Source organism: Pseudophryne corroboree, unplaced genomic scaffold (genome assembly GCF_028390025.1).
Source record: "Pseudophryne corroboree isolate aPseCor3 unplaced genomic scaffold, aPseCor3.hap2 scaffold_1678, whole genome shotgun sequence".
In the NCBI taxonomy this organism is placed as follows: domain Eukaryota; kingdom Metazoa; phylum Chordata; class Amphibia; order Anura; family Myobatrachidae; genus Pseudophryne; species Pseudophryne corroboree.
This window is the reverse complement of record NW_026968314.1, coordinates 514-21,611: the sequence shown is the minus strand read 5'-3', so window position 1 is coordinate 21,611 and position 21,098 is coordinate 514. Positions and strand designations below refer to the sequence as shown.

Genomic DNA, 21,098 nt, shown 5'->3' with positions numbered 1-21,098 from the left:
CAGGAGTGCTTGTACTAGTTGTTGCATATGGTTTGATATTTGATGGTGCTTCAGTATTAGGCAGCCTTCCGCCCTCCCATGTTCATCTGAAAAGATGTGGTCTCCCTGCAGTTGTTGTCCCCAGATGAGAGTTCACTTGTGCTGCCTCAGTTGAATCTCCTTTACTTGACAGAGATGTGCCTGAGCAGCTGCCCTCACCAGCCCTATCCCAAATCATACTTATTTTGCATAGGAGATACCATGGTCATGAAGATTGTTCTCCCAGGGTGAGGTTCATTCATTGCATTCTGGGTATGCTGACCCCTGTGATTTTCCCAAATGTGGGAAACTCGACTGCATTATTTGTGGTAGTGGGGGACTGTGTTTGTGCTTTCCTCTGGTCAGCTCTGGTAAAAGTCAGATTTCTTTGTCTCAGATCTTCCTCTAGCCTTGTTCTTCTTTCGAGAGTTCCCTTGTGCTGCCTCAGTTGGATCTCTTTCACTTGACAGGGGGGTGCCCGAACAGCGACCCTCCCCAGCTCTAGCCCAACTCCTACTTACCTGCCAGGTGAGATACTATGATCATGAAGGTGCTTCTCCCAGGGCAAGGCTCACCCATTGCACTCTGGGTGTGCTGCCCCTGCGATTTCCCCAAATGTGGGAAACTTGACTGCATAATTTGTGTTTCCCCTGGTCGGCTCTCGTATAATTCAGATCTCTTTGTCTCAGGTCTCTCTCCAGCCTAGTTTGCTGTCTGTTTCCACTTCTCTTTTCTTCAACCGCTCCCTTCTATACCCTTGTGCACTATCCTGACTTCTCTCGTCTGCTTACTTTGTGCCTTCCAATGCACAATGCAAACTACAGGTAGTGCTGCAGGGCCCACACCCTTTTACTTGCCTTACAGAGCAGCTCTGGAGCTGTTACAGTGCCCAGCTGCTGCAAGAAATCAGCTTGAATGCTTCAGGGGATGGGGCATGGCCAACATGAGCCCCACACCAAAGGAGGGTGGAGGTGTTTAATGCGAACTAGGGGTCATCCAAGCACCGCAAAAGGCCGCCATGCCCTGCACGCCCCTTTTCTCTTTTCAAATGCAGATGAGGGTTGAAGCCAACTTTGACCCACTGCTTGGATGACATCACCGTATGCAAATCCGTCTTCTGCAGAACTTCCCCCAGGAATGCTTGCACTAGTTGTTGCATTTGGTTTGTTGTTTGGGGGTGCTTCAGTATTAGGCAGCCTTCTGCCCTCCCATGTTCTTCTGAAAATATGTGTTCTCCCTGCAGTTGTTGTCCCCAGATGAGAGTTCCCTTGTGCTGCCTCAGTTGAATCTCCTTTACTTGACAGAGATGTGCATGAGCAGCGGCCCTCCCCAGCCCTATTCCAAATCATACTTATTTTGCATAGGAGATACCATGGTCATGAAGATTGTTCTCCCAGGGTGAGGTTCATTCATTGCATTTTGGGTATGCTGACCCCTGTGATTTCCCCAAATGTGGGAAACTTGACTGCATTATTTGTGGTAGTGGGGGACTGTGTTTGTGCTTTCCTCTGGTCAGCTCTGGTAAAAGTCAGATTTCTTTGTCTCAGATTTTCCTCTAGCCTTGTTCTTCTTTCGAGAGTTCCATTGTGCTGCCTCAGTTGGATCTCCTTCACTTGACAGGGGGGTACCCGAGCAGCGACCCTCCCCAGCTCTAGCCCAACTCCTACTTACCTGCCAGGTGAGATACTATGATCATGAAGGTGCTTCTCCCAGGGCAAGGCTCACCCATTGCACTCTGGGTGTGCTGCCCCTGCGATTTCCCCAAATGTGGGAAACTTGACTGCATAATTTGTGTTTCCCCTGGTCGGCTCTCGTATAATTCAGATCTATTTGTCTCAGGTCTCTCTCCAGCCTAGTTTGCTGTCTGTTTCCACTTCTCTTTTCTTCAGCCGCTCCCTTCTATACCCTTGTGCACTATCCTGACTTCTCCTCCCGTCTGCTTACTTTGTGCCTTCCAATGCACAATGCAAACTACAGGTAGTGCTGCAGGGCCCACACCCTTTTACTTGCCTTACAGAGCAGCTCTGGAGCTGTTACAGTGCCCAGCTGCTGCAAGAAATCAGTTTGAATGCTTCAGGGGATGGGGCATGGCCAACATGAGCCCCACACCAAAGGAGGGGGGAGGTGTTTAATGCGAACTAGGGGTCATCCAAGCACTGCAAAAGGCCGCCATGCCCTGCATGCCCCTTTTCTCTTTTCATATGCAGATGAGGGTTCCAGTCAACTTTGGCCCACTGCTTGGATAACATCACCGTATGCAAATCCGTCTGCTGCAGACCTTCCCCCAGGAGTGCTTGTACTAGTTGTTGCATATGGTTTGATATTTGATGGTGCTTCAGTATTAGGCAGCCTTCCGCCCTCCCATGTTCATCTGAAAAGATGTGGTCTCCCTGCAGTTGTTGTCCCCAGATGAGAGTTCACTTGTGCTGCCTCAGTTGAATCTCCTTTACTTGACAGAGATGTGCCTGAGCAGCTGCCCTCACCAGCCCTATCCCAAATCATACTTATTTTGCATAGGAGATACCATGGTCATGAAGATTGTTCTCCCAGGGTGAGGTTCATTCATTGCATTCTGGGTATGCTGACCCCTGTGATTTTCCCAAATGTGGGAAACTCGACTGCATTATTTGTGGTAGTGGGGGACTGTGTTTGTGCTTTCCTCTGGTCAGCTCTGGTAAAAGTCAGATTTCTTTGTCTCAGATCTTCCTCTAGCCTTGTTCTTCTTTCGAGAGTTCCCTGGTGCTGCCTCAGTTGGATCTCCTTCACTTCACAGGGGGGAACCCGAGCAGCGACCCTCCCCAGCTCTAGCCCAACTCCTACTTACCTGCCAGGTGAGATACTATGATCATGAAGGTGCTTCTCCCAGGGCAAGGCTCAACCATTGCACTCTGGGTGTGCTGCTCCTGCGATTTCCCCAAATGTGGGAAACTTGACTGCATAATTTGTGTTTCCCCTCGTCGGCTCTCGTATAATTCAGATCTCTTTGTCTCAGGTCTCTCTCCAGCCTAGTTTGCTGTCTGTTTCCACTTCTCTTTTCTTCAGCCGCTCCCTTCTATACCCTTGTGCACTATCCTGACTTCTCCTCCCGTCTGCTTACTTTGTGCCTTCCAATGCACAATGCAAACTACAGGTAGTGCTGCAGGGCCCACACCCTTTTACTTGCCTTACAGAGCAGCTCTGGAGCTGTTACAGTGCCCAGCTGCTGCAAGAAATCAGCTTGAATGCTTCAGGGGCTGGGGCATAGCCAACATGAGCCCCACACCAAAGGAGGGTGGAGGTGTTTAATGCAAACTAGGGGTCAGCCAAGCGCCGCAAAAGGCCACCATGCCCTGCACGCCCCTTTTCTCTTTTCATATGCAGACGAGGGTTGAAGCCAACTTTGACCCACTGCTTGGATGACATCACCATATGCAAATCCATCTGCGGCAGGCCTTCCCCCAGGAATGCTTGCACTAGTTGTTGCATTTGGTTTGTTGTTTGGGGGTGCTTCAGTATTAGGCAGCCTTCTGCCCTCCCATGTTCATCTTCAGGGGATGGGGCATGGCCAACATGAGCCCCACACCAAAGGAGGGTGGAGGTGTTTAATGCGAACTAGGGGTCATCCAAGCACCGCAAAAGGCCGCCATGCCCTGCACGCCCCTTTTCTCTTTTCATATGCAGATGAGGGTTGAAGCCAACTTTGACCCACTGCTTGGATGACATCACCGTATGCAAATCCGTCTTCTGCAGAACTTCACTTGACAGGGGGGTGCCCGAGCAGCGACCCTCCCCATCTCTAGTCCAACTCCTACTTACCTGCCAGGTGAGATACTATGATCAGGAAGGTGCTTCTCCCAGGGCAAGGCTCACCCATTGCACTCTGGGTGTGCTGCTCCTACGATTTCCCCAAATGTGGGACACTTGACTGCATAATTTGTGTTTCCTCTAGTCGGCTACTCGTATAATTCAGATCTCTTTGTCTCAGGTCTCTCTCCAGCCTAGTTTGCTGTCTGTTTCCACTTCTCTTTTCTTGAGCCGCTGCCTTCTATGCCCTTGTGCACTCTCCTGACTTCTCCTGTCTGCTTACTTTGTGCCTTCCAACGCACAATGCAAACTACAGGTAGTGCTGCAGGGCCCACACCCTTTTACTTGCCTTTCAGAGCAGCTCTGGAGCTGTTACAGTGCCCAGCTGCTGCAAGAAATCAGCTTGAATGCTTCAGGGGCTGGGGCATAGCCAACATGAGCCCCACACCGACGGAGGGTGGAGGTGTTTAATGCGAACTAAGGGTCATCCAAGCGCCGCAAAAGGCCGCCATGCCCTGCATACCCCTTTTCTCTTTTCATATGCAGATGAGGGTTCCAGCCAACTTTGGCCCACTGCTTGGATGACATCACCGTATGCAAATCCGTCTTCTGCAGACCTTCCCCCAGGAATGCTTGTACTAGTTGTTGCATTTGGTTTGTTGTTTGGGGTGCTTCAGTATTAGGCAGCCTTCAGCTCTCCCATGTTCATCTGAAAATATGTGTTCTCCCTGCAGTTGTTGTCCCCAGATGAGAGTACCCTTGTGCTGCCTCAGTTGAATCTCCTTTACTTGAAAGAGATGTGCCTGAGCAGCGGCCCTCCCCAGCCCTATCCCAAATCATACTTATTTTGCATAGGAGATACCATGGTCATGAAGATTGTTCTCCCAGGGTGAGGTTCATTCATTGCATTCTGGGTATGCTGACCCCTGTGATTTCCCCAAATGTGGGAAACTCGACTGCATTATTTGTGGTAGTGGGGGACTGTGTTTGTGCTTTCCTCTGGTCAGCTCTGGTAAAAGTCAGATTTCTTTGTCTCAGATCTTCCTCTAGCCTTGTTCTTTTTTTGAGAGTTTCCTTGTGCTGCCTCAGTTGGATCTCCTTCACTTGACAGGGGGGTGCCCGAGCAGCGACCCTCCCCAGCTCAAGCCCAACTCCTACTTACCTGCCAAGTGAGATACTATGATCAGGAAGGTGCTTCTACCAGGGCAAGGCTCACCCATTGCACTCTGGGTGTGCTGCTCCTACGATTTCCCCAAATGTGGGACACTTGACTGCATAATTTGTGTTTCCTCTGGTCGGCTACTCGTATAATTCAGATCTCTTTGTCTCAGGTCTCTCTCCAGCCTAGTTTGCTGTCTGTTTCCACTTCTCTTTTCTTGAGCCCCTGCCTTCTATGCCCTTGTGCACTCTCCTGACTTCTCCTGTCTGCTTACTTTGTGCCTTCCAACGCACAATGCAAACTACAGGTAGTGCTGCAGGGCCAACACCCTTTTACTTGCCTTACAGAGCAGCTCTGGAGCTGTTACAGTGCCCAGCTGCTGCAAGAAATCAGCTTGAATGCTTCAGGGGCTGGGGCATAGCCAACATGAGCAGCAAGATGCAGCACTGGACTATTAGTAATGTACTGTTGTATGCTGAGCACCACAATGCAGCACAAGACAATGAGCAGTGATACTGAGCACTGATGAGGATACTACTGAGAACTGACACTGAGCAGGAGAGACACACTACTAGTATTACTGAGCAGCAATAAGTAACCACTGATACTGGGCACTGATATTGAGATTTCCACTGAGAGAACATAGCCACGTCCTCTCCGCTCTCTCTTCAATGCACGAGTAAAAATGGCGGCAACGCGCAGCTCTTTATATGGAATCCGAATCTCGCGAGAATCCGACAGCGGGATGATGACATTTTCCCTTGTTCAGGTTTTCCGAGTCAGGCGGGAACAACCGAGCCTGCCACGGACCAGTGTAAACCACGTGGAGTTCGTCGGGAATTCGGTTCTCGGAGAACCGAACCCGCTCCTCTATATATACTATATTACTATGTTACTGTAGTATACAGAACACCACAATGCAATGAGCAGTGATAGTGAGCACTGATGAGGATACTAGAACTGACACTGAGCAGCAAGATGCAGCACTGGACTATTAGTAATGTACTGTAGTATGCTGAGCACCACAATGCAGCACAAGACAATGAGCAGTGATACTGAGCACTGATGAGGATACTACTGAGAACTGACACTGAGCAGGAGAGACACACTACTAGTATTACTGAGCAGCAATAAGTAACCACTGATACTGAGCACTGATATTGAGATTTCCACTGAGAGAACATAGCCACGTCCTCTCCGCTCTCTCTTCAATGCACGAGTAAAAATGGCAGCAACGCGCAGCTCTTTATATGGAATCCGAATCTCGCAAGAATCCGACAGCGGGATGATGACATTTTCCCTTGTTCAGGTTTTCCGAGTCAGGCGGGAACAACCGAGCCTGCCTCGGACCAGTGTAAACCACGTGGAGTTCGTGGGGAATTCGGTTCTCGGAGAACCGAACCCGCTCCTCTCTACCTTATACCCATCAATTTTTTTATTTTCAATCTAAGCCCCTGCAGTTTTCTGTAAGCATCTGCTTCGCTATGATGATCAACAAGTCACAAGGGCAAACACTCAGGGCTTGAGGCGTAGATCTTAGGACCAGCTGCTACAAGCATGGCAGAGGTGTCACTATCACTGGTGACACCCAGAAAGGTGGCGAGGGAGATAGTAATGCAGTGCGCGCAGATAAACAGCGCAATGGTAAAAAGGAGGCATGGTTTCATAGGTAGGGGCGTGGCCTGGTGGCCTGAATCTACATTTTGTTGCTCCGGGTGTCCCGGGGGTTGGGGGCTGCACCCGGGGACTAGTGTGTGAGCTGTGCTGGCTCCTGCACAGTGACAGGGCATGGCCACCCAGCATGACGCCTCCCTTCTTGACCATGCTGTAATTGCAGTCGCACTGCAGTTCAGCGTGATCATAAAAAATGGTGTAGGCTCCTGCTAGTGCAGGCTGTAGAGAAAAGCTGCTGTGACCACGCCCCCTGTGTCTCCTCCGTTGCAGACCCCATTTTGAAGCCTTGCCCCCGGACTAAGAGAAAAGTATGCCCTTGCGCACTATCCTGACTTCTCCTCCCGTCTGCTTAATTTGTGCCTTCCAACGCACAATGCGAACAACAGGTGGTGCTGCAGGGCCCACACCCTTTTACTTGCCTTACAGAACAGCTCTGGAGCTGTTACAGTGCCCAGCTGCTGCAAGAAATCAGCTTGAATGCTTCAGGGGATGGGGCATGGCCAACATGAGCCCCACACCAAAGGAGGGTGGGGGTGTTTAATGCGAACTAGGGGTCATCCAAGCACTGCAAAAGGCCGCCATGCCCTGCATGCCCCTTTTCTCTTTTCATATGCAGATGAGGGTTCCAGTCAACTTTGGCCCACTGCTTGGATAACATCACCGTATGCAAATCCGTCTGCTGCAGACCTTCCCCAAGGAGTGCTTGTACTAGTTGTTGCATATGGTTTGATATTTGATGGTGCTTCAGTATTAGGCAGCCTTCCGCCCTCCCATGTTCATCTGAAAAGATGTGGTCTCCCTGCAGTTGTTGTCCCCAGATGAGAGTTCCCTTGTGCTGCCTCAGTTGAATCTCCTTTACTTGACAGAGATGTGCCTGAGCAGCGGCCCTCACCAGCCCTATCCCAAATCATACTTATTTTGCATAGGAGATACCATGGTCATGAAGATTGTTCTCCCAGGGTGAGGTTCATTCATTGCATTCTGGGTATGCTGACCCCTGTGATTTTCCCAAATGTGGGAAACTCGACTGCATTATTTGTGGTAGTGGGGGACTGTGTTTGTGCTTTCCTCTGGTCAGCTCTGGTAAAAGTCAGATTTCTTTGTCTCAGATCTTCCTCTAGCCTTGTTCTTCTTTCGAGAGTTCCCTTGTGCTGCCTCAGTTGGATCTCTTTCACTTGACAGGGGGGTGCCCGAACAGCGACCCTCCCCAGCTCTAGCCCAACTCCTACTTACCTGCCAGGTGAGATACTATGATCATGAAGGTGCTTCTCCCAGGGCAAGGCTCACCCATTGCACTCTGGGTGTGCTGCCCCTGCGATTTCCCCAAATGTGGGAAACTTGACTGCATAATTTGTGTTTCCCCTGGTCGGCTCTCGTATAATTCAGATCTCTTTGTCTCAGGTCTCTCTCCAGCCTAGTTTGCTGTCTGTTTCCACTTCTCTTTTCTTCAACCGCTCCCTTCTATACCCTTGTGCACTATCCTGACTTCTCCTCCCGTCTGCTTACTTTGTGCCTTCCAATGCACAATGCAAACTACAGGTAGTGCTGCAGGGCCCACACCCTTTTACTTGCCTTACAGAGCAGCTCTGGAGCTGTTACAGTGCCCAGCTGCTGCAAGAAATCAGCTTGAATGCTTCAGGGGATGGGGCATGGCCAACATGAGCCCCACACCAAAGGAGGGTGGAGGTGTTTAATGCGAACTAGGGGTCATCCAAGCACCGCAAAAGGCCGCCATGCCCTGCACGCCCCTTTTCTCTTTTCATATGCAGATGAGGGTTGAAGCCAACTTTGACCCACTGCTTGGATGACATCACCGTATGCAAATCCGTCTTCTGCAGAACTTCCCCCAGGAATGCTTGCACTAGTTGTTGCATTTGGTTTGTTGTTTGGGGGTGCTTCAGTATTAGGCAGCCTTCTGCCCTCCCATGTTCATCTGAAAATATGTGTTCTCCCTGCAGTTGTTGTCCCCAGATGAGAGTTCCCTTGTGCTGCCTCAGTTGAATCTCCTTTACTTGACAGAGATGTGCATGAGCAGCGGCCCTCCCCAGCCCTATTCCAAATCATACTTATTTTGCATAGGAGATACCATGGTCATGAAGATTGTTCTCCCAGGGTGAGGTTCATTCATTGCATTTTGGGTATGCTGACCCCTGTGATTTCCCCAAATGTGGGAAACTTGACTGCATTATTTGTGGTAGTGGGGGACTGTGTTTGTGCTTTCCTCTGGTCAGCTCTGGTAAAAGTCAGATTTCTTTGTCTCAGATTTTCCTCTAGCCTTGTTCTTCTTTCGAGAGTTCCATTGTGCTGCCTCAGTTGGATCTCCTTCACTTGACAGGGGGGTACCCGAGCAGCGACCCTCCCCAGCTCTAGCCCAACTCCTACTTACCTGCCAGGTGAGATACTATGATCATGAAGGTGCTTCTCCCAGGGCAAGGCTCACCCATTGCACTCTGGGTGTGCTGCCCCTGCGATTTCCCCAAATGTGGGAAACTTGACTGCATAATTTGTGTTTCCCCTGGTCGGCTCTCGTATAATTCAGATCTATTTGTCTCAGGTCTCTCTCCAGCCTAGTTTGCTGTCTGTTTCCACTTCTCTTTTCTTCAGCCGCTCCCTTCTATACCCTTGTGCACTATCCTGACTTCTCCTCCCGTCTGCTTACTTTGTGCCTTCCAATGCACAATGCAAACTACAGGTAGTGCTGCAGGGCCCACACCCTTTTACTTGCCTTACAGAGCAGCTCTGGAGCTGTTACAGTGCCCAGCTGCTGCAAGAAATCAGCTTGAATGCTTCAGGGGATGGGGCATGGCCAACATGAGCCCCACACCAAAGGAGGGGGGAGGTGTTTAATGCGAACTAGGGGTCATCCAAGCACTGCGAAAGGCCGCCATGCCCTGCATGCCCCTTTTCTCTTTTCATATGCAGATGAGGGTTCCAGTCAACTTTGGCCCACTGCTTGGATAACATCACCGTATGCAAATCCGTCTGCTGCAGACCTTCCCCCAGGAGTGCTTGTACTAGTTGTTGCATATGGTTTGATATTTGATGGTGCTTCAGTATTAGGCAGCCTTCCGCCCTCCCATGTTCATCTGAAAAGATGTGGTCTCCCTGCAGTTGTTGTCCCCAGATGAGAGTTCACTTGTGCTGCCTCAGTTGAATCTCCTTTACTTGACAGAGATGTGCCTGAGCAGCTGCCCTCACCAGCCCTATCCCAAATCATACTTATTTTGCATAGGAGATACCATGGTCATGAAGATTGTTCTCCCAGGGTGAGGTTCATTCATTGCATTCTGGGTATGCTGACCCCTGTGATTTTCCCAAATGTGGGAAACTCGACTGCATTATTTGTGGTAGTGGGGGACTGTGTTTGTGCTTTCCTCTGGTCAGCTCTGGTAAAAGTCAGATTTCTTTGTCTCAGATCTTCCTCTAGCCTTGTTCTTCTTTCGAGAGTTCCCTGGTGCTGCCTCAGTTGGATCTCCTTCACTTCACAGGGGGGAACCCGAGCAGCGACCCTCCCCAGCTCTAGCCCAACTCCTACTTACCTGCCAGGTGAGATACTATGATCATGAAGGTGCTTCTCCCAGGGCAAGGCTCAACCATTGCACTCTGGGTGTGCTGCTCCTGCGATTTCCCCAAATGTGGGAAACTTGACTGCATAATTTGTGTTTCCCCTCGTCGGCTCTCGTATAATTCAGATCTCTTTGTCTCAGGTCTCTCTCCAGCCTAGTTTGCTGTCTGTTTCCACTTCTCTTTTCTTCAGCCGCTCCCTTCTATACCCTTGTGCACTATCCTGACTTCTCCTCCCGTCTGCTTACTTTGTGCCTTCCAATGCACAATGCAAACTACAGGTAGTGCTGCAGGGCCCACACCCTTTTACTTGCCTTACAGAGCAGCTCTGGAGCTGTTACAGTGCCCAGCTGCTGCAAGAAATCAGCTTGAATGCTTCAGGGGCTGGGGCATAGCCAACATGAGCCCCACACCAAAGGAGGGTGGAGGTGTTTAATGCAAACTAGGGGTCAGCCAAGCGCCGCAAAAGGCCACCATGCCCTGCACGCCCCTTTTCTCTTTTCATATGCAGATGAGGGTTGAAGCCAACTTTGACCCACTGCTTGGATGACATCACCGTATGCAAATCCGTCTTCTGCAGAACTTCCCCCAGGAATGCTTGCACTAGTTGTTGCATTTGGTTTGTTGTTTGGGGGTGCTTCAGTATTAGGCAGCCTTCTGCCCTCCCATGTTCATCTGAAAATATGTGTTCTCCCTGCAGTTGTTGTCCCCAGATGAGAGTTCCCTTGTGCTGCCTCAGTTGAATCTCCTTTACTTGACAGAGATGTGCCTGAGCAGCGGCCCTCCCCAGCTCTATCCCAAATCATACTTATTTTGCATAGGAGATACCATGGTCATGAAGATTATTCTCCCAGGGTGAGGTTCATTCATTGCATTATGGGTATGCTGACCCCTGTGATTTCCCCAAATGTGGGAAACTCGACTGCTTTATTTGTGGTAGTGGGGGACTGTGTTTGTGTTTTCCTCTGGTCAGCTCTGGTAAAAGTCAGATTTCTTTGTTCAGATCTTCCTCTAGCCTTGTTCTTCTTTCGAGAGTTCCCTTGTGCTGCCTCAGTTGGATCTCCTTCACTTGACAGGGGGGTGCCCAAGCAGAGACCCTCCCCAGCTCTAGCCCAACTCCTACTTACCTGCCAGGTGAGATACTATGATCATGAAGGTGCTTCTCCCAGGGCAAGGCTCACCCATTGCACTCTGGGTGTGCTGCCCCTGCGATTTCCCCAAATGTGGGAAACTTGACTGCATAATTTGTGTTTCCCCTGGTCGGCTCTCGTGTAATTCAGATCTCTTTGTCTCAGGTCTCTCTCCAACCTAGTTTGCTGTCTGTTTCCACTTCTCTTTTCTTCAGCCGCTCCCTTCTATACCCTTGTGCACTATCCTGACTTCTCCTCCCGTCTGCTTACTTTGTGCCTTCCAATGCACAATGCAAACTACAGGTAGTGCTGCAAGGCCCACACCCTTTTACTTGCCTTACAGAGCAGCTCTGGAGATGTTACAGTGCCCAGCTGCTGCAAGAAATCAGCTTGAATGCTTCAGGGGATGGGGCATGGCCAACATGAGCCCCACACCAAAGGAGGGTGGAGGTGTTTAATGCGAACTAGGGGTCATCCAAGCACTGCAAAAGGCCGCCATGCCCTGCACGCTCCTTTTCTCTTTTCATATGCAGATGAGGGTTGAAGCCAACTTTGACCCACTGCTTGGATGACATCACCGTATGCAAATCCGTCTTCTGCAGAACTTCCCCCAGGAATGCTTGCACTAGTTGTTGCATTTGGTTTGTTGTTTGGGGGTGCTTCAGTATTAGGCAGCCTTCTGCCCTCCCATGTTCATCTGAAAATATGTGTTCTCCCTGCAGTTGTTGTCCCCAGATGAGAGTTCCCTTGTGCTGCCTCAGTTGAATCTCCTTTACTTGACAGAGATGTGCATGAGCAGCGGCCCTCCCCAGCCCTATTCCAAATCATACTTATTTTGCATAGGAGATACCATGGTCATGAAGATTGTTCTCCCAGGGTGAGGTTCATTCATTGCATTTTGGGTATGCTGACCCCTGTGATTTCCCCAAATGTGGGAAACTTGACTGCATTATTTGTGGTAGTGGGGGACTGTGTTTGTGCTTTCCTCTGGTCAGCTCTGGTAAAAGTCAGATTTCTTTGTCTCAGATTTTCCTCTAGCCTTGTTCTTCTTTCGAGAGTTCCCTTGTGCTGCCTCAGTTGGATCTCCTTCAGTTTACAGGGGGGTACCCGAGCAGCGATCCTCCCCAGCTCTAGCCCAACTCCTACTTACCTGCCAGGTGAGATACTATGATCATGAAGGTGCTTCTCCCAGGGCAAGGCTCACCCATTGCACTCTAGGTGTGCTGCTCCTGCGATTTCCCCAAATGTGGGAAACTTGACTGCATAATTTGTGTTTCCCCTGGTCGGCTCTCGTATAATTCAGATCTCTTTGTCTCAGGTCTCTCTCCAGCCTAGTTTGCTGTCTGTTTCCACTTCTCTTTTCTTGAGCCGCTCCCTTCTATGCCCTTGCGCACTATCCTGACTTCTCCTCCTGTCTGCTTACTTTGTGCCTTCCAACGCACAATGCGAACTACAGGTAGTGCTGCAGGGCCCACACCCTTTTACTTGCCTTACAGAGCAGCTCTGGAGCTGTTACAGTGCCCAGCTGCTGCAAGAAATCAGCTTGAATGCTTCAGGGGCTGGGGCATAGCCAACATGAGCCCCACACCAAAGGAGGGTGGAGGTGTTTAATGCAAACTAGGGGTCAGCCAAGTGCCGCAAAAGGCCACCATGCCCTGCACGCCCCTTTTCTCTTTTCATATGCAGACGAGGGTTGAAGCCAACTTTGACCCACTGCTTGGATGACATCACCATATGCAAATCCATCTGCGGCAGGCCTTCCCCCAGGAATGCTTGCACTAGTTGTTGCATTTGGTTTGTTGTTTGGGGGTGCTTCAGTATTAGGCAGCTTTCTGCCCTCCCATGTTCATCTGAAAATATATGTTCTCCCTGCAGTTGTTGTCCCCAGATGAGAGTTCCCTTGTGCTGCCTCAGTTGAATCTCCTTTACTTGACAGAGATGTGCATGAGCAGCGGCCCTCCCCAGCCCTATTCCAAATCATACTTATTTTGCATAGGAGATACCATGGTCATGAAGATTTTTCTCCCAGGGTGAGGTTCATTCATTGCATTTTGGGTATGCTGACCCCTGTGATTTCCCCAAATGTGGGAAACTCAACTGCATTATTTGTGGTAGTGGGGGACTGTGTTTGTGCTTTCCTCTGGTCAGCTCTAGTAAAAGTCAGATTTCTTTGTCTCACATTTTCCTCTAGCCTTGTTCTTCTTTCGAGAGTTCCCTTGTGCTGCCTTTGTTGGATCTCCTTCACTTTACAGGGGGGTACCCGAGCAGCGACCCTCCCCAGCTCTAGCCCAACTCCTACTTACCTGCCAGGTGAGATACTATGATCATGAAGGTGCTTCTCCCAGGGCAAGGCTCACCCATTGTACTCTGGGTGTGCTGCTCCTGCGATTTCCCCAAATGTGGGAAACTTGACTGCATAATTTGTGTTTCCCCTCGTCGGCTCTCGTATAATTCAGATCTCTTTGTCTCAGGTCTCTCTCCAGCCTAGTTTGCTGTCTGTTTCCACTTCTCTTTTCTTCAGCCGCTCCCTTCTATACCCTTGTGCACTATCCTGACTTCTCCTCCCGTCTGCTTACTTTGTGCCTTCCAATGCACAATGCAAACTACAGGTAGTGCTGCAGGGCCCACACCCTTTTACTTGCCTTACAGAGCAGCTCTGGAGCTGTTACAGTGCCCAGCTGTTGCAAGAAATCTGCTTTAATGCTTCAGGGGATGGGACATGGCCAACATGAGCCCCACACCAAAGGAGGGTGGAGCAGAAGGCTGACTAATACTGAAGCACCCCCAAACAACAAACCAAATGCAACAACTAGTGCAAGCATTCCTGGGGGAAGGCCTGCCGCAGATGGATTTGCATATGGTGATGTCATCCAAGCAGTGGGTCAAAGTTGGCTTCAACCCTCGTCTGCATATGAAAACAGAAAAGGGGCGTGCAGGGCATGGTGGCCTTTTGCGGCGCTTGACCGACCCCTAGTTTGCATTAAACACCTCCACCCTCCTTCGGTGTGGGGCTCATGTTGGCTATGCCCCAGCCCCTGAAGCATTCAAGCTGATTTCTTGCAGCAGCTGGGCACTGTAACAGCTCCAGAGCTGCTCTGTAAGGCAAGTAAAAGGGTGTGGGCCCTGCAGCACTACCTGTAGTTTGCATTGTGCATTGGAAGGCACAAAGTAAGCAGACGGGAGGAGAAGTCAGGATAGTGCACAAGGGTATAGAAGGGAGCGGCTGAAGAAAAGAGAAGTGGAAACAGACAGCAAACTAGGCTGGAGAGAGACAAAGAGATCTGAATTATACGAGAGCCGACCAGGGGAAACACAAATTATGCAGTCAAGTTTCCCACATTTGGGGAAATCGCAGGAGCAGCACACCCAGAGTGCAATGAGTGAGCCTTGCCCTGGGAGAAGCACCTTCATGATCATAGTATCTCACCTGGCAGGTAAGTAGGAGTTGGGCTAGAGCTGGGGAGGGTCGCTGCTCGGGTACCCCCCTGTCAAGTGAAGGAGATCCAACTGAGGCAGCACAAGGGAACTCTCGAAAGAAGAACAAGGCAAGAGGAAAATCTGAGACAAAGAAATCTGACTTTTACCAGAGCTGACCAGAGGAAAGCACAAACACAGTCCCCCACTACCACAAATAATGCAGTTGAGTTTCCCACATTTGGGGAAATCACAGGGGTCAGCATACCCAAAATGCAATGAATGAACCTCACCCTGGGAGAACAATCTTCATGACCATGGTATCTCCTATGCAAAATAAGTATGATTTGGAATAGGGCTGGGGAGGGCCGCTGCTCTGGCACATCTCTGTCAAGTAAAGGAGATTCAACTGAGGCAGCACAAGGGAACTCTCATCTGGGGACAACAACTGCAGGGAGAACACATATTTTCAGATGAACATGGGAGGGCAGAAGGCTGCCTAATACTGAAGCACCCCCAAACAACAAACCAAATGCAACAACTAGTGCAAGCATTCCTGGGGGAAGTTCTGCAGAAGACGGATTTGCATACGGTGATGTCATACAAGCAGTGGGTCAAAGTTGGCTTCAACCCTCATCTGCATATGAAAAGAGAAAAGGGGCGTGCAGGGCATGGCGGCCTTTTGCGGTGCTTGGATGACCCCTAGTTCGCATTAAACACCTCCACCCTCCTTTGGTGTGGGGCTCATGTTGGCCATGCCCCATCCCCTGAAGCATTCAAGCAGATTTCTTGCAGCAGCTGGGCACTGTAACAGCTCCAGAGCTGCTCTGTAAGGCAAGTAAAAGGGTGTGGGCCCTGCAGCACTACCTGTAGTTTGCATTGTGCATTGGAAGGCACAAAGTAAGCAGACGGGAGGAGAAGTCAGGATAGTGCACAAGGGTATAGAAGGGAGCGGCTGAAGAAAAGAGAAGTGGAAACAGACAGCAAACTAGGCTGGAGAGAGACCTGAGACAAAGAGATCTGAATTATACGAGAGCCGACCAGGGGAAACACAAATTATGCAGTCAAGTTTCCCACATTTGGGGAAATCGCAGGGGCAGCACACCCAGAGTGCAATGGGTGAGCCTTGCCCTGGGAGAAGCACCTTCATGATCATAGTATCTCACCTGGCAGGTAAGTAGGAGTTGGGCTAGAGCTGGGGAGGGTCTCTGCTCGGGCACCCCCCTGTCAAGTGAAGGAGATCCAACTGAGGCAGCACAAGGGAACTCTCAAAAGAAGAACAAGGCTCTGAAACAAAGAAATCTGACTTTTACCAGAGCTGACCAGAGGAAAACACAAACACAGTCCCCCACTACCACAAATAAAGCAGTCGAGTTTCCCACATTTGGGGAAATCACAGGGGTCAGCATACCCAGAATGCAATGAATGAACCTCACCCTGGGAGAATAATCTTCATGACCATGGTATCTCCTATGCAAAATAAGTATGATTTGGGATAGAGCTGGGGAGGGCCGCTGCTCAGGCACATCTCTGTCAAGTTAAGGAGATTCAACTGAGGCAGCACAAGGGAACTCTCATCTAGGGACAACAACTGCAGGGAGAACACATATTTTCAGATGAACATGGGAGGGCAGACGGCTGCCTAATACTGAAGCACCCCCAAACAACAAACCAAATGCAACAACTAGTGCAAGCATTCCTGGGGGAAGGCCTGCCGCAGATGGATTTGCATATGGTGATGTCATCCAAGCAGTGGGTCAAAGTTGGCTTCAACCCTCGTCTGCATATGAAAACAGAAAAGGGGCGTGCAGGGCATGGTGGCCTTTTGCTGCGCTTGTCTGACCCCTAGTTTGCATTAAACACCTCCACCCTTCTTCGGTGTGGGGCTCATGTTGGCTATGCCCCAGCCCCTGAAGCATTCAAGCTGATTTCTTGCAGCAGCTTGGCACTGCAACAGCTCCAGAGCTGCTCTGTAAGGCAAGTAAAAGGGTGTGGGCCCTGCAGCACTACCTGTAGTTTGCATTGTGCATTGGAAGGCACAAAGTAAGCAGACGGGAGGAGAAGTCAGGATAGTGCACAAGGGTATAGAAGGGAGCGGCTGAAGAAAAGAGAAGTGGAAACAGACAGCAAACTAGGCTGGAGAGAGACCTGAGACAAAGAGATCTGAATTATACGAGAGCCGACCAGGGGAAACACAAATTATGCAGTCAAGTTTCCCACATTTGGGGAAATCGCAGGAGCAGCACACCCAGAGTACAATGGGTGAGCCTTGCCCTGGGAGAAGCACCTTCATGATCATAGTATCTCACCTGGCAGGTAAGTAGGAGTTGGGCTAGAGCTGGGGAGGGTCGCTGCTCGGGTACCCCCCTGTAAAGTGAAGGAGATCCAACTGAGGCAGCACAAGGGAACTCTCGAAAGAAGAACAAGGCTAAAGGAAAATCTGAGACAAAGAAATCTGACTTTTACCAGAGCTGACCAGAGGAAAGCACAAACACAGTCTCCCACTACCACAAATAATGCAGTCAAGTTTCCCACATTTGGGGAAATCACAGGGGTCAGCATACCCAAAATGCAATATATGAACCTCACCCTGGGAGAAAAATCTTCATGACCATGGTATCTCCTATGCAAAATAAGTATGATTTGGAATAGGGCTGGGGAGGGCCGCTGCTCATGCACATCTCTGTCAAGTAAAGGAGATTCAACTGAGGCAGCACAAGGGAACTCTCATCTTGGGACAACAACTGCAGGGAGAACATATATTTTCAGATGAACATGGGAGGGCAGAAGGCTGCCTAATACTGAAGCACCCCCAAACAACAAACCAAATGCAACAACTAGTGCAAGCATTCCTGGGGGAAGGCCTGCCGCAGATGGATTTGCATATGGTGATGTCATCCAAGCAGTGGGTCAAAGTTGGCTTCAACCCTCGTCTGCATATGAAAAGAGAAAAGGGGCGTGCAGGGCATGGTGGCCTTTTGCGGCGCTTGGCTGACCCCTAGTTTGCATTAAACACCTCCACCCTCCTTTGGTGTGGGGCTCATGTTGGCTATGCCCCAGCCCCTGAAGCATTCAAGCTGATTTCTTGCAGCAGCTGGGCACTGTAACAGCTCCAGAGCTGCTCTGTAAGGCAAGTAAAAGGGTCTGGGCCCTGCAGCACTACCTGTAGATCGCATTGTGCGTTGGAAGGCACAAAGTAAGCAGACAGGAGGAGAAGTCAGGATAGTGCGCAAGGGCATAGAAGGGAGCGGCTCAAGAAAAGAGAAGTGGAAACAGACAGCAAACTAGGCTGGAGAGAGACCTGAGACAAAGAGATCTGAATTATACGAGAGCCGACCAGGGGAAACACAAATTATGCAGTCAAGTTTCCCACATTTGGGGAAATCGCAGGGGCAGCACACCCAGAGTGCAATGGGTGAGCCTTGCCCTGGGAGAAGCACCTTCATGATCATAGTATCTCACCTGGCAGGTAAGTAGGAGTTGGGCTAGAGCTGGGGAGGGTCGCTGTTCGGGCACCCCCCTGTCAAGTGAAAGAGATCCAACTGAGGCAGCACAAGGGAACTCTCGAAAGAAGAACAAGGCTAGAGGAAGATCTGAGACAAAGAAATCTGACTTTTTCCAGAGCTGACCAGAGGAAAGCACAAACACAGTCCCCCACTACCACAAATAATGCAGTCGAGTTTCCCACATTTGGGGAAATCACAGGGGTCAGCATACCCAGAATGCAATGAATGAACCTCACCTTGGGAGAACAATCTTCATGACCATGGTATCGCCTATGCAAAATAAGTATGATTTGGGATAGGGCTGGGGAGGGCCGCTGCTCAGGCACATCTCTGTCAAGTAAAGGAGATTCAACTGAGGCAGCACAAGGGAACTCTCATCTGGGGACAACAACTGCAGGGAGAACACATATTTTCAGATGAACATGTGAGGGCAGAAGGCTGCCTAATACTGAAGCACCCCCAAACAACAAACCAAATGCAACAACTAGTGCAAGCATTCCTGGGGGAAGGCCTGCAGCAGATGGATTTGCATATGGTGATGTCATCCAAGCAGTGGGTCAAAGTTGGCTTCAACCCTCGTCTGCATATGAAAAGAGAAAAGGGGCGTGCAGGGCATGGCGGCCTTTTGCAGCGCTTGGATGACCCCTAGTTCGCATTACACACCTCCACCCTCCTTCGGTGTGGGGCTCATGTTGGCTATGCCCCAGCCCCTGAAGCATTCAAGCTGATTTCTTGCAGCAGCTGGGCACTGTAACTGCTCCAGAGCTACTCTGTAAGGCAAGTAAAAGGGTGTGGGCCCTGCAGCACTACCTGTAGTTCGCATTGTGCGTTGGAAGGCACGAAGTAAGCAGACGGGAGAAGTCAGGATAGTGCGCAAGGGCATAGAAGGGAGCGGCTCAAGAAAAGAGAAGTGGAAACAGACAGCAAACTAGGCTGGAGAGAGACCTGAGACAAAGAGATCTGAATTATACGAGAGCCGACTAGGGGAAACACAAATTATGCAGTCACGTTTCCCACATTTGGGGAAATCGCAGGAGCAGCACACCCAGAGTGCAATGGTTGAGCCTTGCCCTGGGAGAAGCACCTTCATGATCATAGTATCTCACCTGGCAGGTAAGTAGGAGTTGGGCTAGAGCTGGGGAGGGTCGCTGCTCGGGTTCCCCCCTGTGAAGTGAAGGAGATCCAACTGAGGCAGCACCAGGGAACTCTCGAAAGAAGAACAAGGCTAGAGGAAGATCTGAGACAAAGAAATCTGACTTTTACCAGAGCTGACCAGAGGAAAGCACAAACACAGTCTCCCACTACCACAAATAATGCAGTCAAGTTTCCCACATTTGGGGAAATCACAGGGGTCAGCATACCCAAAATGCAATGAATGAACCTCACCCTGGGAGAAAAATCTTCATGACCATGGTATCTCCTATGCAAAATAAGTATGATTTGGAATAGGGCTGGGGAGGGCCGCTGCTCATGCACATCTCTGTCAAGTAAAGGAGATTCAACTGAGGCAGCACAAGGGAACTCTCATCTTGGGACAACAACTGCAGGGAGAACATATATTTTCAGATGAACATGGGAGGGCAGAGGACTGCCTAATACTGAAGCACCCCCAAACAACAAACCAAATGCAACAACTAGTGCAAGCATTCCTGGGGGAAGGCCTGCCGCAGATGGATTTGCATATGGTGATGTCATCCAAGCAGTGGGTCAAAGTTGGCTTCAACCCTCGTCTGCATATGAAAAGAGAAAAGGGGCGTGCAGGGCATGGTGGCCTTTTGCGGCGCTTGGCTGACCCCTAGTTTGCATTAAACACCTCCACCCTCCTTTGGTGTGGGGCTCATGTTGGCTATGCCCCAGCCCCTGAAGCATTCAAGCTGATTTCTTGCAGCAGCTGGGCACTGTAACAGCTCCAGAGCTGCTCTGTAAGGCAAGTAAAAGGGTGTGGGCCCTGCAGCACTACCTGTAGTTCGCATTGTGCGTTGGAAGGCACAAAGTAAGCAGACAGGAGGAGAAGTCAGGATAGTGCGCAAGGGCATAGAAGTAAGCGGCTCAAGAAAAGAGAAGTGGAAACAGACAGCAAACTAGGCTGGAGAGAGATCTGAGACAAAGAGATCTGAATTATACGAGAGCCGACCAGGGGAAACACAAATTATACAGTCAAGTTTCCCACATTTGGGGAAATCGCAGGAGCAGCACACCCAGAGTGCAATGGGTTTGCCTTGCCCTGGGAGAAGCACCTTCATGATCATAGTATCTCACCTGGCAGGTAAGTAGGAGTTGGGCTAGAGCTGGGGAGGGTCGCTGCTAGGGTACCCCCCTGTAAAGTGAAGGAGATCCAATTAAGGCAGCACAAGGGAACTCTCGAAAGAAGAACAAGGCTAGAGGAAAATCTGAGACAAAGAAATCTGACTTTTACCAGAGCTGACCAGAGGAAAGCACAAACACAGTCCCCCACTACCACAAATAATGCAGTTGAGTTTCCCACATTTGGGGAAATCACAGGGGTCAGCATACCCAAAATGCAATGAATGAACCTCACCCTGGGAGAAAAATCTTCATGACCATGGTATCTCCTATGCAAAATAAGTATGATTTGGAATAGGGCTGGGGAGGGCCGCTGCTCATGCACATCTCTGTCAAGTAAAGGAGATTTAACTGAGGCAGCACAAGGGAACTCTCATCTGGGGACAACAACTGCAGGGAGAACACATATTTTCAGATGAACATGGGAGGGCAGAAGGCTGCCTAATACTGAAGCACCCCCAAACAACAAACCAAATGCAACAACTAGTGCAAGCATTCCTGGGGGAAGTTCTGCAGAAGACGGATTTGCATACGGTGATGTCATCC

General features: G+C 50.1%; 29 non-coding genes and 4 pseudogenes across 29 annotated transcripts; 21 read left to right on the top strand and 12 right to left on the bottom strand.

The window, feature by feature from the left end:
- The first annotated feature begins 215 nt into the window (after positions 1-215).
- On the top strand, positions 216-379 carry LOC135001858 (U1 spliceosomal RNA). Its single transcript, XR_010203179.1, has one exon. It is a non-coding gene; the product is annotated as a U1 spliceosomal RNA (small nuclear RNA).
- Positions 380-531: 152 nt separating this feature from the next.
- On the top strand, positions 532-694 carry LOC135001886 (U1 spliceosomal RNA). The gene has a single exon (XR_010203205.1). It is a non-coding gene; the product is annotated as a U1 spliceosomal RNA (small nuclear RNA).
- Positions 695-1,365: 671 nt separating this feature from the next.
- LOC135001866 (U1 spliceosomal RNA) lies at positions 1,366-1,529 on the top strand. The gene has a single exon (XR_010203186.1). It is a non-coding gene; the product is annotated as a U1 spliceosomal RNA (small nuclear RNA).
- Positions 1,530-1,681: 152 nt separating this feature from the next.
- On the top strand, positions 1,682-1,844 carry LOC135001888 (U1 spliceosomal RNA). The gene has a single exon (XR_010203207.1). It is a non-coding gene; the product is annotated as a U1 spliceosomal RNA (small nuclear RNA).
- Positions 1,845-2,518: 674 nt separating this feature from the next.
- LOC135001856 (U1 spliceosomal RNA) lies at positions 2,519-2,682 on the top strand. Its single transcript, XR_010203177.1, has one exon. It is a non-coding gene; the product is annotated as a U1 spliceosomal RNA (small nuclear RNA).
- A 152-nt stretch (positions 2,683-2,834) lies between these two features.
- LOC135001903 (U1 spliceosomal RNA) lies at positions 2,835-2,970 on the top strand (annotated as a pseudogene).
- Positions 2,971-3,805: 835 nt separating this feature from the next.
- Positions 3,806-3,969, top strand: LOC135001898 (U1 spliceosomal RNA). Its single transcript, XR_010203215.1, has one exon. It is a non-coding gene; the product is annotated as a U1 spliceosomal RNA (small nuclear RNA).
- A 670-nt stretch (positions 3,970-4,639) lies between these two features.
- Positions 4,640-4,803, top strand: LOC135001867 (U1 spliceosomal RNA). The gene has a single exon (XR_010203187.1). It is a non-coding gene; the product is annotated as a U1 spliceosomal RNA (small nuclear RNA).
- A 152-nt stretch (positions 4,804-4,955) lies between these two features.
- On the top strand, positions 4,956-5,119 carry LOC135001841 (U1 spliceosomal RNA). The gene has a single exon (XR_010203166.1). It is a non-coding gene; the product is annotated as a U1 spliceosomal RNA (small nuclear RNA).
- A 2,424-nt stretch (positions 5,120-7,543) lies between these two features.
- LOC135001845 (U1 spliceosomal RNA) lies at positions 7,544-7,707 on the top strand. Its single transcript, XR_010203169.1, has one exon. It is a non-coding gene; the product is annotated as a U1 spliceosomal RNA (small nuclear RNA).
- Positions 7,708-7,859: 152 nt separating this feature from the next.
- On the top strand, positions 7,860-8,022 carry LOC135001885 (U1 spliceosomal RNA). The gene has a single exon (XR_010203204.1). It is a non-coding gene; the product is annotated as a U1 spliceosomal RNA (small nuclear RNA).
- A 674-nt stretch (positions 8,023-8,696) lies between these two features.
- On the top strand, positions 8,697-8,860 carry LOC135001865 (U1 spliceosomal RNA). Its single transcript, XR_010203185.1, has one exon. It is a non-coding gene; the product is annotated as a U1 spliceosomal RNA (small nuclear RNA).
- Positions 8,861-9,012: 152 nt separating this feature from the next.
- Positions 9,013-9,175, top strand: LOC135001887 (U1 spliceosomal RNA). The gene has a single exon (XR_010203206.1). It is a non-coding gene; the product is annotated as a U1 spliceosomal RNA (small nuclear RNA).
- A 674-nt stretch (positions 9,176-9,849) lies between these two features.
- LOC135001901 (U1 spliceosomal RNA) lies at positions 9,850-10,013 on the top strand. Its single transcript, XR_010203218.1, has one exon. It is a non-coding gene; the product is annotated as a U1 spliceosomal RNA (small nuclear RNA).
- A 152-nt stretch (positions 10,014-10,165) lies between these two features.
- LOC135001902 (U1 spliceosomal RNA) lies at positions 10,166-10,301 on the top strand (annotated as a pseudogene).
- A 701-nt stretch (positions 10,302-11,002) lies between these two features.
- Positions 11,003-11,166, top strand: LOC135001875 (U1 spliceosomal RNA). The gene has a single exon (XR_010203195.1). It is a non-coding gene; the product is annotated as a U1 spliceosomal RNA (small nuclear RNA).
- Positions 11,167-11,317: 151 nt separating this feature from the next.
- Positions 11,318-11,480, top strand: LOC135001882 (U1 spliceosomal RNA). Its single transcript, XR_010203201.1, has one exon. It is a non-coding gene; the product is annotated as a U1 spliceosomal RNA (small nuclear RNA).
- A 674-nt stretch (positions 11,481-12,154) lies between these two features.
- Positions 12,155-12,318, top strand: LOC135001864 (U1 spliceosomal RNA). The gene has a single exon (XR_010203184.1). It is a non-coding gene; the product is annotated as a U1 spliceosomal RNA (small nuclear RNA).
- Positions 12,319-12,470: 152 nt separating this feature from the next.
- On the top strand, positions 12,471-12,633 carry LOC135001906 (U1 spliceosomal RNA). Its single transcript, XR_010203220.1, has one exon. It is a non-coding gene; the product is annotated as a U1 spliceosomal RNA (small nuclear RNA).
- Positions 12,634-13,307: 674 nt separating this feature from the next.
- LOC135001863 (U1 spliceosomal RNA) lies at positions 13,308-13,471 on the top strand. The gene has a single exon (XR_010203183.1). It is a non-coding gene; the product is annotated as a U1 spliceosomal RNA (small nuclear RNA).
- A 152-nt stretch (positions 13,472-13,623) lies between these two features.
- Positions 13,624-13,759, top strand: LOC135001897 (U1 spliceosomal RNA; annotated as a pseudogene).
- An 848-nt stretch (positions 13,760-14,607) lies between these two features.
- On the bottom strand, positions 14,608-14,770 carry LOC135001894 (U1 spliceosomal RNA). The gene has a single exon (XR_010203212.1). It is a non-coding gene; the product is annotated as a U1 spliceosomal RNA (small nuclear RNA).
- Positions 14,771-14,922: 152 nt separating this feature from the next.
- LOC135001839 (U1 spliceosomal RNA) lies at positions 14,923-15,086 on the bottom strand. The gene has a single exon (XR_010203165.1). It is a non-coding gene; the product is annotated as a U1 spliceosomal RNA (small nuclear RNA).
- Positions 15,087-15,760: 674 nt separating this feature from the next.
- Positions 15,761-15,923, bottom strand: LOC135001884 (U1 spliceosomal RNA). Its single transcript, XR_010203203.1, has one exon. It is a non-coding gene; the product is annotated as a U1 spliceosomal RNA (small nuclear RNA).
- Positions 15,924-16,065: 142 nt separating this feature from the next.
- On the bottom strand, positions 16,066-16,229 carry LOC135001873 (U1 spliceosomal RNA). Its single transcript, XR_010203193.1, has one exon. It is a non-coding gene; the product is annotated as a U1 spliceosomal RNA (small nuclear RNA).
- Positions 16,230-16,903: 674 nt separating this feature from the next.
- Positions 16,904-17,066, bottom strand: LOC135001893 (U1 spliceosomal RNA). The gene has a single exon (XR_010203211.1). It is a non-coding gene; the product is annotated as a U1 spliceosomal RNA (small nuclear RNA).
- A 152-nt stretch (positions 17,067-17,218) lies between these two features.
- On the bottom strand, positions 17,219-17,382 carry LOC135001881 (U1 spliceosomal RNA). The gene has a single exon (XR_010203200.1). It is a non-coding gene; the product is annotated as a U1 spliceosomal RNA (small nuclear RNA).
- Positions 17,383-18,056: 674 nt separating this feature from the next.
- Positions 18,057-18,219, bottom strand: LOC135001883 (U1 spliceosomal RNA). Its single transcript, XR_010203202.1, has one exon. It is a non-coding gene; the product is annotated as a U1 spliceosomal RNA (small nuclear RNA).
- Positions 18,220-18,371: 152 nt separating this feature from the next.
- On the bottom strand, positions 18,372-18,535 carry LOC135001876 (U1 spliceosomal RNA). The gene has a single exon (XR_010203196.1). It is a non-coding gene; the product is annotated as a U1 spliceosomal RNA (small nuclear RNA).
- A 699-nt stretch (positions 18,536-19,234) lies between these two features.
- On the bottom strand, positions 19,235-19,369 carry LOC135001840 (U1 spliceosomal RNA; annotated as a pseudogene).
- Positions 19,370-19,521: 152 nt separating this feature from the next.
- LOC135001877 (U1 spliceosomal RNA) lies at positions 19,522-19,685 on the bottom strand. The gene has a single exon (XR_010203197.1). It is a non-coding gene; the product is annotated as a U1 spliceosomal RNA (small nuclear RNA).
- A 674-nt stretch (positions 19,686-20,359) lies between these two features.
- Positions 20,360-20,522, bottom strand: LOC135001905 (U1 spliceosomal RNA). Its single transcript, XR_010203219.1, has one exon. It is a non-coding gene; the product is annotated as a U1 spliceosomal RNA (small nuclear RNA).
- A 152-nt stretch (positions 20,523-20,674) lies between these two features.
- LOC135001862 (U1 spliceosomal RNA) lies at positions 20,675-20,838 on the bottom strand. The gene has a single exon (XR_010203182.1). It is a non-coding gene; the product is annotated as a U1 spliceosomal RNA (small nuclear RNA).
- Positions 20,839-21,098: the final 260 nt, after the last annotated feature.